Source organism: Canis lupus, chromosome 18 (genome assembly GCF_048164855.1).
Source record: "Canis lupus baileyi chromosome 18, mCanLup2.hap1, whole genome shotgun sequence".
Classification (NCBI taxonomy): domain Eukaryota; kingdom Metazoa; phylum Chordata; class Mammalia; order Carnivora; family Canidae; genus Canis; species Canis lupus.
Genome location: NC_132855.1, coordinates 35,655,669 through 35,670,027, shown reverse-complemented (window position 1 = coordinate 35,670,027; position 14,359 = coordinate 35,655,669). Strand labels below are relative to the sequence as shown.

At 34.4% G+C, this 14,359-nt stretch overlaps 1 long non-coding RNA gene across 4 annotated transcripts in view; it reads right to left on the bottom strand.

Annotated features, from left to right (window-relative positions):
* The window catches only part of LOC140609524 (uncharacterized), a 167,232-nt gene extending 153,223 nt beyond the window's left edge, over positions 1-14,009 (bottom strand). For all 4 annotated transcript variants that reach the window (XR_012011333.1, XR_012011331.1, XR_012011332.1 and 1 more), the window contains exon 1: positions 13,891-14,009. This is a non-coding gene — a long non-coding RNA (uncharacterized lncRNA). The remainder of the gene's footprint in view (positions 1-13,890) is intronic.
* Between the last annotated feature and the right edge of the window lie 350 nt (positions 14,010-14,359).

Below are 14,359 nucleotides of genomic sequence, written 5' to 3'. Positions count from 1 at the left end.
TGTCTTAACACAATAAAGTTATTAATAGTAGCAATTATACTACCACTGCTAATAAATGACCACTTTGTGCTAGACATTATACTATGTGGAAAGCATAATGAATGCATATTTTAAATTAATTTACACTTCAGTGGAGGAGACTAAATGCAAACAAGTAACTATAACACTGGAGTACACAAAATATAACTGAACATTGTCTTAAACGAATTAGAGGAATAATATTTCACATATAACATAAAATTTGGAAGTAAGCATCTCAAGGAACCCAGATTCCTTATGTCTTTTTATCCTGTTGCTTTAACAGATGATCTTGTTTCATAGTCAAAAGGGGAAAGCCAAAGGACAAATGAAGGTCCTAGAAATCCCATCAATGACTTCCACTTGTATCTCATCTATTCTGGGCCACTCCTAATTATAAAGGATTCTGAGATCAATGTATTTTTTTCTTCTTAAGATATGCATATGGCTATTGTAGAAAAAGCAGAGCCCTGTGACTAAGGAAAAAGAAAATAAATATTATTATAGGAGTAGGTAAGATTGTTATTGGAGATAAAAATTGGAGGGAACCTTACATTCCTTACTTTTCCTTTTCCTTACAGCATAATTTTGATGAGGTAGTGAAGCATAATTGGGAGTAAAGGTGTTTTTTCTAGAGGGAATGGCATATTCTAAGTTTCAAGCAGTTCTTGGGAAATGATAAGTATTCCTACAAAAACGTGTGAGGGAAGAGAAAATGACCATAAATATAAATAAAACCTTATTCTGGAGTTTGATTGTTGTGGACTTGATATAAAAAGAAAGTAGAATTTATTTTATAGGGATGAAAAAGTCTCTAAAAAGTTTTTTATAGGTGAGTGATATCGGGTCTGTGTTTTAGAAAGAGAAATGTAGTGATAGATCAGAAAATGAATTAGAGAAAGAACTTAATCAGTCCATCCTAATCTATCATTGGAAACTGAAGAAATCAATCTTTTATTTATGAGAGAGAAATAGAGAGAGAGAGTGAAAGCAGGGGTTGGAACAGAAAAGGAAGGAGAGGGAGGGGGAAAGAATCTCAAGCAGACTCCCCACCAAGTGCAGAGCCCATCGAGGGCTCAATCTCCATCTCATAACCTTGAGATCATGACCTGAACCAAAACCAAGAGTTGGAAGCTTAACCAACTGAGCCACACAGGTGCCCCTGATGCTTGATTATTTAGAAATAGTCTTCCCTAGGCTTCTGCAACTCTGTCACACCCTTCTTAAAGAGAAGTCACAGTGACATACAATATTCCAAGTCAGGCTTGCTGGTTTTTTGTTTGTTTGTTTGTTTTTTAAATGTAGACTACTGCTTTCTGATTTGGTTCTTACTCTTGCTAATGCTACTAAGCATTTTGTGTGATATTGTCTCTGATTCTACATTGAGCCTGTTAGAATATGTTGGATCTCTGAAAAATGTAGAGTTGATAAAAGGTTTTCTTTTTCTCAGTCCACAATATTTGATATTTCATTTGTCTGCAAGGTTGATCAGATTGTATCACCAGCAGTTCACGTATTATTTTGGTTTTTTTACTATATTCAGATCATTGTGTATAATAAAAGTTTCAAAGTTTTGATCTAGCTTCAAATATTGTACAAATTTATGATTGCATTTTTAAGAGACAGGGAGAAAGAGAGAGAGGGGTTAGGAAGAGGCACAGGAAGAGGGAGAGAGAGAATCTTAAGCAGGCTCCACACCCAGCATGGAGCTTGACCCGGGGCTTGATCTCAGGACTCTGAGATCATGACCTGAGCTAAAATCAAGAGTTGTACACTTAACCAACTGAGCTACTCAGGAGCCCCATCATTTTCATTTTAAAACATGTTTAAATATTTGAAAACATTATGAGTAAACTACACTCACAAATGTGGGCTTTAGGATCTGTTAACACATTGACTATTATTAACTTTTGTTGGCAGTTCAACTCATTTTTGTAAAACCCAGATAAAATTTTATTGCCATCCTTGAGCATATATTTATTTTTCCTGCGTACTATTAAGAAGTTTGTAGCTTTGCCCATATAATTCTTTTTATTTGGTCTGCATGACTCTTTTCTGCAAGCTTGTGTTATTTTATGGCAGACATGAAATGGACTTAATTAAATGCTAGGCAAATTCCATGCATACTCTTGAGAATTATATAGTAACAAGTGAACATATAATTTATTCTGTCCTAATAATGCTGCATTATATATTATAAATAGTTTTGGGGGTTATTGTACTTCTAGAATATATAAATTTTATATTTTTGATAAACATTCTGTCTAAATTTATGTTTACAAATGTTTGTTTTTCAAGCGTGGCATACAATTATTTTTTAAAGTTGATTCTGTCATATTTTAAAAACAAGAAATTTAAAAATAAAATTTCATTGTGACCAATGACTCTGACATGATTAAGCAGACTTAAGAACCAAGGACAATTTTTACTCTATCCTCACAGAGTATTTCTTCTACTGTATCAACAATTGTGATGTTTAGTAGCCTCAAAATTTTCATGTGAATTCACTCAAGCACAAGAAATTTGTTTTTTATGTTTTACATAAATGTAGATAAATACTGCCCAAATTCGAAGAACTTTATGTTATCACTTCTACACAATAGTGTTGTGGTCCCTACAATGTTACATATAATTTTGAAACATAAAATAAAGGTTGAAAAGGTGCACCTGGGTAGCTCAGTCACTTAGGGGTCTGACTCTTGATTTCAGCTCAGGCCATAATCTCAGGATCATGATATCAAGCTCCATATCAAGCTCTGCACTGGCCATGGTGTTTGCTTTTGATTCTTTCTCTCCCTCTGCCTCTGCCCCTGCTTGTAGTTTCTCTCTTCTCATCTGTCTCTCACTCTCAAAAAAAAAAAAAAAAAAAAAAAAAGAATGTAAACAATTCAAGCTTCTGCTTCCTTTATGCTTATTGTGAACAGCTTAGCTTTGCTAAAACAGACTTATGTAACAGATAGGGTGAGTTAAACTCATCACATTCGAAAAAGAGGCAGATACAATTAGGAAAAAAGATATTTAAATCCTAGATGTCTAACATTACAACAAATACATGCTAGGGATTGACTGAGAGGGAAACAGAATTAGTGCCATTGTCAGATAACCCAAAGCAGAAACGATTCCTAGAATGATCATCCAACAAGACTGATACTTTTTTCCAAAATCTGAAATTAAGTGTATCTCTGTTAAGCCAGATAACATTTGGGATAGTAGCCTACATTCCTTTTCCTTTCTGTTTCTGTTTCAGATTTTTCTTTTTTCCCATCAGCCCTGTGCTAACTATGGAAGTGGATGATGATAGAAAAAGATAAAAAGGCTGTTTGGTCCACATTAGTGGACCATTCCTCCCCTGCCATTCCCAGCTTCAACTATATTGGTCTTCTTGCTATTCCTAAAACTATCCAAGTCCAGCCTACTCCAAGGCCATTGCACTTACTATTTTTTTCTTCCCAAATTCTTTATTTTATTCATGCATTCTATTACTGCTTTTTCAAAAATCTTGTCTCATGTATCCCATTATAGTGCTTTATCTTCATAGAAATTCACATTATAAGAGGACATGATTAATATTTATTTGTTAAATTGCTATTTTCTGTCCCCCCCCCCCCAAGAATGTTAGTTTCATGAGGGCAGAGACTGTCACTTTGCTTACTGCTAAAATACCAGAGAAGTGTGGTTGGCATTTAGTAGGTATGTAAGTACTTTGTTTTGTTTTGTTTTGTTTTTGAGATTTTATTTATTTTTATGAGAGAGAGAATAAGCAGGGGTAGGTGATGGGTAGAAGGAGATGGATAAGTAGACTCCCTGTTAAGCAGAGAGCCCGACTTTGAGATCATGAGCTGAAGCTGAAGGCAGATGCTTAACCAACTGAGCCACCCAGGCACCCCAGTATGTAAATTCTTATTAACTAAATATTTCAGAAACTGTAGCCTTATAAAACTTGGGATATTTGAGTTTTGTGGGGTTTTTTCCCTTAAGAGGCAGACAGAAAAGAATAAGGCATTCTTATCCCTAGAGTTTAAAAAAAAAAAATGAAGAAGGAATGATGGGAGCAGGGAGTTAGTGAAGACAGGTGACCTGAGCCCTAAGACCCATAGTGAGTGCCAATGAGACCGGACGACTCCTGAGAAGGGATGTCTTTTGAGAGCTGTATCTTGGTATGCAAGAGTATAGATTCCCATGTGCAGATTCCCAAACCCTAACCCTCTATGCTCTAGCAAGTTTGTAGGTAGCAGAAGTACACACAGGATTTGAAAAGGGAAGTGGACTATTTCAGCAGTCACTAACAGAGCTCAAAGATCGAGGACAAGGGGTCGCAGATCTAAAACTCGCTGAAAAACTTAAGACACTTCTGAAGATATGAAGAAACACTCAACTGGTTAAGCTACTTCCACTCCAGTAAATGGGAGCTAGGAGTACAAATTGTTAGATTAAATATTTATATTCCCGTGCACTTGAATTTATCGGCTGAGATTCATAACTGCCTTATTCACAGTTCAATTGAATGAGAATACACGTATTTCTGATTTCCATTTTCTTGTTTTATACTGTATGTGCAGGTGCAGGTGAGGAGGATGCATTAATTTAAACACTTGACACTTAGACAACAGGAGAATTTTTTGTCTAGTGTTTGGATCAGTTTTTAACAACCATAAAGGATGTTGGCAAAAATGTAGTGACATCTGTACTGACAGTGTGAAAGTACTGAGGTCAACAACTGCCGAGATGGCAAGTAGGAATCTTTTGCCCAAATGTGTTCAAGTCAGCACCACATGTTGCAAAGAAATTATAGAAGCCAGCATCTTTCAAAAACAGTTTGGAGAAATGTCACAAAATTGTCAAATGTATTAACAATCTTATTAAATAGCAGACTTTTTCAGAAATATTTCCAGCAGGTGGGGGTTTAAGTATGTCATATGAGACAAAGGCATTATTTTTGCTGATGAAAACAATCCATTTGCTTAATATCTCATACACCTCATCTCTCCCAAACATGTTTGTATAATTCGTGTGGAATAGGTTAGATATTTTTATTTTTTCAATAAGCTCATTTTGGCAGTGGGGGATTGGAATGTTAAAGCACATTGTTGCAGATAAAATGTTAGTGAATGGATTCTGACAGAGTGCCTTGATTTAAGAGAATATTGGAGACATATTAATTAAATGCCAGTGACCTGAGATTTAATTTTTAAAATCACTCAATTTTTTTAATGTTTTAAGATATATTTGAAAAATTATTTTTCACCAAAAAAAGTTCCAACCTAGCTGAGGAGACTATTCTTCTATTCATTCTAAATGTTTCACTGATCAGAAAATGTAAGAAGTTATCAGAGGTTGCTATTGATTGAACTGTGAAAAAAAAATCTGCTATCCAGGATTCTGCTACATTTTAAATGAAAAACATCCTGTGAATAGAACGCTGGCTGCTATTACTGCAGCTGTCTATCTAGGTATATTTGGATTTTTCTTTGTTCAATTAACCAAAACAAAATTACTAGATAAAATGGACATTAAGACTCATTTGTGCTTAATTTTTTTTTAAATGCAACATCTCCTAATCCAAATTTTTGGCTACTTCCCAAGATACTTTGTGGTTTCCCAAATATCTACATTTTTGATGACTTCATTTTATCTAAATAGTATAAAACCATACTTAGTGTATAGTGTTAGTATGTCACTTTTATTTCCTTTATTTTCTAGGGTTTTGTGTGAGATTTTAATGGAATGTTTCTGCTGCTAAAATAGTTTGAAAATCACTGTATATTTTTCATTTTGTCAGCTCACTTTTAGAATTTTATTCTTTAGATATTGTGATTGACTGAGCACTGGTGGTGAGAAAAATATAGGATATGGACACTGTTGTTTCTGGAACTTACAGTCTCACAGGGTAGACTATTCCACACATATTACTGTGAAATTACAACTGTCATAAGCTCTATAAAGAAAATGCACATGTCACATGACAGACTGTGATGGGGATTTTTAAATTAAGTCAGAAAGTCAAAGAAGGCTTGTTATAGGAAGCTTTGTCCCAGTGGAGGTCTAAGGGAATAACTTAAACTGGGCAGGGAACCCCTTATAGAATGAAGAGCATGCGCAGAAGGGATGTGTGGCTGCAAAGCCGTGATCAATGAGGTGGGACAGGAAGCAAAAGTTGAGATGAGAAGCAGCCAGGGTTCAAGTGAAAGAGTTTGTTCTTCATCCCAAGACCAATGAGTAGCCACTGAAGTCATTTCAGTAGGAAGTGATCTGATCATATATGAACTTCAAAGAAGTCACTCTGGCTTTATGAAGAGAATAAATTAGAGAAAGGGGAGAGAGAATGATGGAAGACAAAGGTAATATGCCATTGGAGTATACCTAATGAGAGAAGCTCAGGGTATGAAGATTTGAGAGAAGATAGTAGGCAGACTTGAGAATTTTTTTCAAGTGGTAAATAACAACAAACTAATCTTATGTATATAAAGAATTATTTGGGTTTGTTTATTGCTTGGGTTTTTAATTTGATTAACAGCATGGATGGTGATGCCATCCAACATCTTCCTAGGCCTCTGTTTCTTCTGGTATAAAATGTAAGGGTTGATTGCTAATGTCTGCAGGTCTAACACTACATGGTGGGCTAGCCAATTTGTGAAGATCTCAATAAAATCAACTTACCAATAATGTCCCATCAAAATCATCTTTCCTTAAGTGATGCATCATAGCCAATCTGACTCATATGAAAGAAACTAAAATAAAATAGGATTTCTATTTAATAATGTAAAGGTTAAAGTTAAAATGGATTTTTACAGAGTTTATTTTCAGAAAAATGAAATAATTTTTATCTCTCATTTTAAAGTGTCTCTGAGCTGTTGCCTTGTACTATTTTCAGCCATTTAATGCACTGCCTTCTTTGAGAAGTATGGAATCAGTCAGTTCCAGAAACACACCTGAGGCAAAAACAACCTCTAAAAGCTCCTAAACTTATTCATTTTGCTCCAGCAACCCTTTGAAGAGCTTAAAATTCTTAATCAATATTTGCTTGAGGTTTTGAGAATGATGACATTTGCATAGTTACAGTATAGACTTTATACTGTATGCTTTACCTGTTGAATATACCTGTACTCAGCCATGTTTGCCTTTACAGTAATTATCATGTTGACCGTGGAAAATGAGAAAGTAAGCCTTGGTGAAAGGCATATTATCAGCTTCCCTACTAGAGATTGCAGACACAGCATGAAAATAAAGCTGACATAGTTATAATCTCTTTAATACCTTCTAAAAATGTACTTTCATTCTAATTTCTAAACTCCTACCTCTCCTTAAATGATATTTAGAAATACAAAAACATGGCCAAAAAGGAACACTAGTGGCATATATTTGTTTTTCAATCTGCTTAGCTGTCCATACACTTAAGATTATATTTAATTACTTCTGAAAATATTTATTGTCTCATTTCATAAATCTTTATGTTAAACTATACACTCTATGTTAAGTAATATACATAGAGATGAATATTCTGACCAAATCTTTCTTGTGTGGAGAGGCCCTGGCATTAACCAATCAGTAACCTGCTATTCAACATGAATTTAGGATAGAAGATTTCCTCTTTGTGATGAATTTTGTATTTTCCTAGTTAAGGGGGGGCAGTTTGCCTGCCTTTAAATAAATGTGGTCATGTAACTTGTTAAACATGCCTTTCCAAGTTCTTTCTAAAGAAGCAGGACAGTATAGACAGGAAACACTAGGCAAAGAGTCAAATAACACCTTTTTACTGCAAGTTGTGTAAGCTCCCCAAGTTTCAGTGTCCTCATAAATAAAATAGGTATAATATTTTTCCGCTTACCTTATAAAATGATTTTGAGAATCAAATAAGATAATAATATAAAATCACCAAAAAGTGTAAAGTGCCACAGTAGTGAGATACATCATCATTTTTAATAAGGAAGCCTTTTATTATATACAAAATGCAAGCTTATTGGTTTTATTATTACACAATTATGAAATTATTGATGATTATTACATTAGCTTCTTATGACTGCTGTAACAAACTACCACAAACTTGGCAGTGTAAAAAAATCACAAATTGATTCTCTAATAGTTCTGGAGGCTGAATAGTTCTGGAGCTTCACTGGGCTGGTTCCTTCTAGAGGCTTTAGAAGTTCCTTTCCCTTCCCTTTTCTGCTTTTGGAGGCCATCTGTGCTCTAGCCAATGACCCCTTCTTTACATCACTCCAACCTCTTGTTCTGTCATCAAGTTCCCTTTCTTCTTCTCTAGTCAAATCTTCTGCTTCCTGCTTCTAGGGACCTTTCTGATTATGTTTAGGGTTCATCATGATAATCAATAATAATATCCTCATCACAAGAGCCTTATTTTAATCACATCTGAAAAGTCCCTTTTGCCTCTAATATCTTATTTGCAGGTTTCCAAGGAATAGGGTGTGGATGTATTTGGGGCCATTATTCAGGATACTCCAATTATTAATAGATTATCATGGTAGCCAGAAACCAGCAAGAATAGGGAGTCAGGTGAATGCAGCTAGTTATTGTTCATGGGAACATTTGCCTGAAGTTCATTGCCCTAGGGCAGTAAGAGGCTCCCAACCTGAGGACAGAAAAATCCCTAGAACCTACTCAATATAAAAATTCATTGCTCCACTCATCAGTAGACATTAAAATGATCAATACTGCAATGCAGGCAGTCCTAAAATGTTTTCACATGTAAATGGGCTTCTTGTTAGGAAGGCCAAGAGTGGCTGAGTCCCCACAGGGGAGGGGAGGGCCAAATCACTGGAGGCAACTGTAGAATGAAGCTCCGCACTCCCAGCCCCACTTTATAACTTCAAGAGTGTTGTCTGCTTTAGGTATTAGACTTCCAATATGCTTTTAGTTTAATGAAGGGCAATGGAAATACAATAATATTAATAGTAGTAGTAATTACTTGAAACGGCTATTCTGAAACACTATGATTCTGTTCAGCAATACCTTAACAAGCTATGAGTGAGGAACTTCTTTTCATATGTAAACATTAATGGTTATAGGACACCCTTAAAGGGACTATACACTGACCCACATATAATCATTCTAATACTTCTTTTCTTTAAAAGCACTACCTAGTCAGAGAGATTTGAGGTTTTGTTTTTGGTGTTTCGTAATTTTTTTTTTTTTTTAAGATTTATTTAGTTCAGAGAGAGAGAGCCTGCACACACACAGGCAAGTAGGGAGAGGGTCAGAGAGAAAGGGAGAAAAAAATCTCAGACTCTGCACAGAGCCTAGTATCCCACACAGGACTCCAGCCATCCCACCACCCTGAGATCACGACCTGAGTTGAAATCAATAGTCAGTCACTTAATCAACTGAGCCACCTAGGCTCCCCTTGCTTTTTTTTTTTTTTTTTAAATTTCACTGTTCCCTAGTAATCAGTTATGATAATGGGTCTTATTAAAATTCAAAGGTAAACAGAAGTGATGAACAAGTTACAGTTCTTTTCAATGGCTTAATTTCTAAATGAATTCTTACATGGTTAGGCCTATGCTGGCAAAGCAATAGTAACCTAAGTGGCTTAAAAGTAAATTAGCATCTTTCTCATCCCGCCCACCATTCACTTAAATTCTTAATCACAAACAAACAAACAAAAAAATTCTTAATCACAGCCAAAATTCGATGGAATTATAGGTAAAACAATAATCACAGGGCAGTTTTTCAATTTGTATACAAACTACATTGTTTTTAAAATTTATCTCAGAAGTTCATGAAATCCTAATATATGAATTAGAAATAGCTAAGTCAAGTTCATAAAATTCAAATGCTTGCCTTTAACTTTTCTCTATATTGGCTATATAAATGTGTGATTATTTGCTAAAAAAAAAAAAAAATCAACAGTTGCTCATAGACTAAGAAATCTAACCTTTGCAATTTCTGTTTTGGAAAAAAAATATAAACTCCGGACTATGCATGACAAATAGGCCAAAAGCCAAGAAACATATAACATATGTTTTATGTTCAATATAATATATAGATTGACAGCTTTTATTCTTTCTGGGTTTTTCTCTGTTCTCTACAAATGAATCCCATTTCTGACTTTCACTGCTCATCACTTCTGAGCCTTCTTAACACGATTTCAACCTGAGACCGTTTCCCCTCAACTTACACATTTTCCTGTCTTTAGCAATATTTTATGATTCTCCCAGGCTTCAAAGCTATGAAAATGAGTCATTTCTAACTTTTACCTGTTCTTCATGCAAAGGTGCTGGTAGACTTCAAACACCCCTCCTTTTTTTTAAAAAAACATACTGAGATTTTTATTTTATTTTCAATTAGTGATGCCATCACTCTGGACAGAACCCTTATCACTCCTTACTTTGGCTTTTTCAATGCTCAGTTAATGTAAATGCTCAGGCTTAACTCACCTTGCCAGCCAATTATCATACAAATTCTCTTTAAATATTGATCTTGTCATCTTACTCTTAAAAATGCTTCATGGTTGTTCCCCAACTCCATCACCATGTTTTTGAGTCCTTTGGTTTTGAACCTCAATGCATTGCTACTCCCATAGCTCATACTTACTCAGACACAGGGAATTTTAATTTTCCATGGCCCTAAATCCATGTCTCTATTTGTGTTGCTTTATTTTGTTGTGATGTCATTCTCCTTTTAAAATTACAAGGAATTCAGATTCTATATAGTCTTCCTTAATGTTTGGAGTATTTTACACAGCATGAAACACCAACCTGGCGGTCAAGACTGAAGCAGTACTTGAGTATGGCTTACTTGGAGTACTCTATGTGACAGGTGGCTGATTCTTCACAACTACCCAGGCTTTGCATAGAAATCAGATAAGTTAGTAGATGATGTCATTGTGCTAATTTTGCTGATGATAATCACTCAGTTTCAGAATGAGATTTTTGCCTGAGTTTTGAAACTATATATATGTATTTCTTCATTTTCATTACTAAAAATAACTTAAATACAGCCAACAGATTTAGGCAAACACTTGTTTTCATAGCATTTCTAAGTCATCATTTGAAAAGATCAAGTTCATTATATATTTTTAACATTTTTATAAGTTAAATAAATTTATAAAATGTATTAGACTACTAAAAATGTATGGTGCAAAATCTTACCAATTTCAAGAAAATGTTTAAAAATTAGAATAGGTTTATTAACTTGCTTCAAAATTTCAGAACTATCAATAAAAGATTATAAATGTGAGACTATTGGAGTCTAGGTTATGAGTTTTAAGCTGTGAGATGTTTAGCTATAAAGACCATAGGTTTTAATATTTCAAATGTTCCTCAAAAATTTCCTAAAGGAATCAAGTTGCCTTCTTGAAGACACCTTATATAAATATAGGCACTACAGTTACAGAATGAACATTTATCCCCTCTATAACCAATGCCCTATCATTAAAGTCAGTAAAACTGAGATTGTTTTGAAGAATGCAAGTAGTTATACTTGGAATTTACAAAATTGCTTTCAAACTGCACTCCTTCCTTCTCTAAATTAACTCTTCTGATGGATTTTTTTTTTTTCTGGCATCTTTTTCTGCTTCCTTAAGCTATAATTAGTCATTGAAAATTGTCTTAGTGCATGCCTGGAAGACATTATAAACCCCAGTCATAGTTCTTCCTCCTTGTTAAGAAAGGTCTCTTTCTGAATGATATAATCTCAGTAACCTAATGACCAGAAAGCGATTTTGGAACATCATGACCACTATTCCTCTTTACAAGGCTGTAGCAGTAACACAGATACAAAATTATTTGCACTGTGTCCTTTTAAAGATAGTGGTGAAGTAGAAGTACAGCTAGTAAATCCAGAACAAAAACTCACCTAATTGTGTACATTTTGGTGAACAGAAAAAAATAATCCTATTTTAATAAGCATTTTGTGTCTGCATACAGTTACAAAACTAATAAACTATAAAGGTTGATAAAATTGAAACCAGTCATTTGAAATGTATTTGCAGTTACATCGACACTCATTTCCAGTTTCAGGCTAAAGCAACATTCAAATGTTAGATATTTTATATCTGCAATTTTGAGAGGAAATGCTGAATCGGTTTAAAGTAGCTTCAAAGATGTAGATACTCATGTGGGAATTAATTGGCATGAACGAGAAGGAAAATTGCTGAAATGATTTACATTTACCTGTTTATAAAATCCCCTGGGTTTCACACTAAACATTATGTAGGGCTTAGTTGTAACTTTGAGCATTTTTTCCCATTAATCACAACTAAAACACAGAAGTTCTGACAATAACAAATATGGAATGTATCCCATTTTCTCTGTGTAGTTGTGATGAGGAAAGCAATATAAAGTAAAGCATGTAAAGTCAGTGAGTCGCCATATAAAGAGAACAAATCAGAAGTAGGACAATTTTCTTCAGCAGTCCAAACTCATAAAATCAGATTTTCTGTGTCCTAATTTGGGAAACAGATTTTACTATAGGTGAATGCTTCAGTCTTTGCTTTCAAACATGATACCCTTTAGTTTGTAATTGCTGAGTATCCTACAATTGCTAACTCTTGTTGAGCCTCCCACCAGACCATACCTAATAAGAGCTGATTAACATGTAATATATATCCTCCACTAGAAATCAGACTCTTCATTTGATTTTTTGCTCTCACCCTGATGTGTATCAGAGTACTTTGCAATAAATTATTACTAAATAAAAAGAAAGTTATAATAAACAAGAATTATAGCCTTCCCAAATAATCTTTCTAAAATTTTCAAACTGATCTTAATCTTTCTCTCTTAGCAAACCACCAATGTATAATGAATCGTATTTTAAGTTTTAAAGAAAACGAATTAAACAGAATAACCAAGATATGTGTTCCTAATAGCTAATGAAACAATAAGAGGAGACTTTAAATAAAAAAAGACACAGAACACATAGGAGATAAACCACATGTAAATGACAACTAATAAGAATAAATAATAAAACAAATAAATTATGCCTTATGAATTTAAGAATATAAAATGTACATATTTTATTCTTTCCTATGGTATTTTGTGCTATTTTTCTCTCTTATGTTCAGGTTTGTGTGAGTCTAGATCTGCAAATACTGTCACCAATATTGCTTTCGCCAGTCTCTCTACTCATGTCATAGTTTGATGAAGTTCATTTTCTAGTAGATTGCTGAGTAAGGGCTCATGGTTAAAGAATTTTCTGAGTTTCTAAATGACTAAAATAATTCTCCATACCGTTGGTATTTTAAGGACAGCTTATCTAGTGATAGTCTCTTGTTTCACAATTTCTTTGATGGGTTTTTCCTTGCTTTGCATGCTGCTTTTGCCAGAATTATGCCAATTTAATTCTCTTACCCTTGTATGTTATTTGATCTCATTTGTCTGAAAACTTTGAGGATTTTCTAAATCTTTAAGCTCTATAGTGTTTAATAGGATATGTCTCAGAGTTGATCATTTCAGTTCTTCCATTTCTAAAAATGTATTCTGCATGTATATTCATATGGTGAGCAGAACTTTTTATACAGAGCTAATCTTGTAAGCAATACTTGTGTTAGCACAAGATTGGAAACAACATAAATGTCAACCAATACTTGACTGATTAAATAAATTATTATACATCCATAGAGTGGAATAATCTATACCTATTTTAAAAAATGACAGGCTTTTATGTTCTGAGGCAAAACTGTATCCACAATTTATCCTATTCACCTTATTCCAATCTGACTTCTATTCCCTTAGCTCCACTGAAACGGCTCTTGTCAAAGTTACCAAAGATTTTCATGTTGCCAAAATCAATGGATCCTTTTCTGTCTTTATCTTACCCTACCTATAAATGATTTATCTCTCAATTAGCCACTGCTGCTTTTTCTTCAACATTTTCTCCTTGAGATTTTGTGATACATGCTGGCATTTCTTTTCTCCATACCTTATCATTTCTTCTCATTCTTCTTTATAGGTTTCTCATCCACTCAACTTGTAAATATTGGCGTACCTCAGAACTCAGTCCTGCTTCCCCCAATTGTCCCCATAAGCACTCCTCCCTAGAGATCAAAATCATTAAACAGAATTGAAATCACAATTACACATGTCACTCTCAAGCCCAGAATTCTTCCTTAACATTCCATTGCACATGTTATAAAATCCAAAGGCCTTACAAAACCTAGAGGATGTAAATACCTCGGAGCCAGGCTGTCGCTCCATCCTCATCTCCTTTATTCCTTCCCGACACCACCATCCACAATGATCCAGAAACACTGCCTTATAACATTTCCTGAGACACATCGTACTCTAACATCAGAAATTTATACCTGTTATTATCTTTTCCTGAAATGCTCTTTCCATGGCCTCTCAGTGGCACTTTTTATACATCAGAATTGAGTTTAAATGTCACCTCA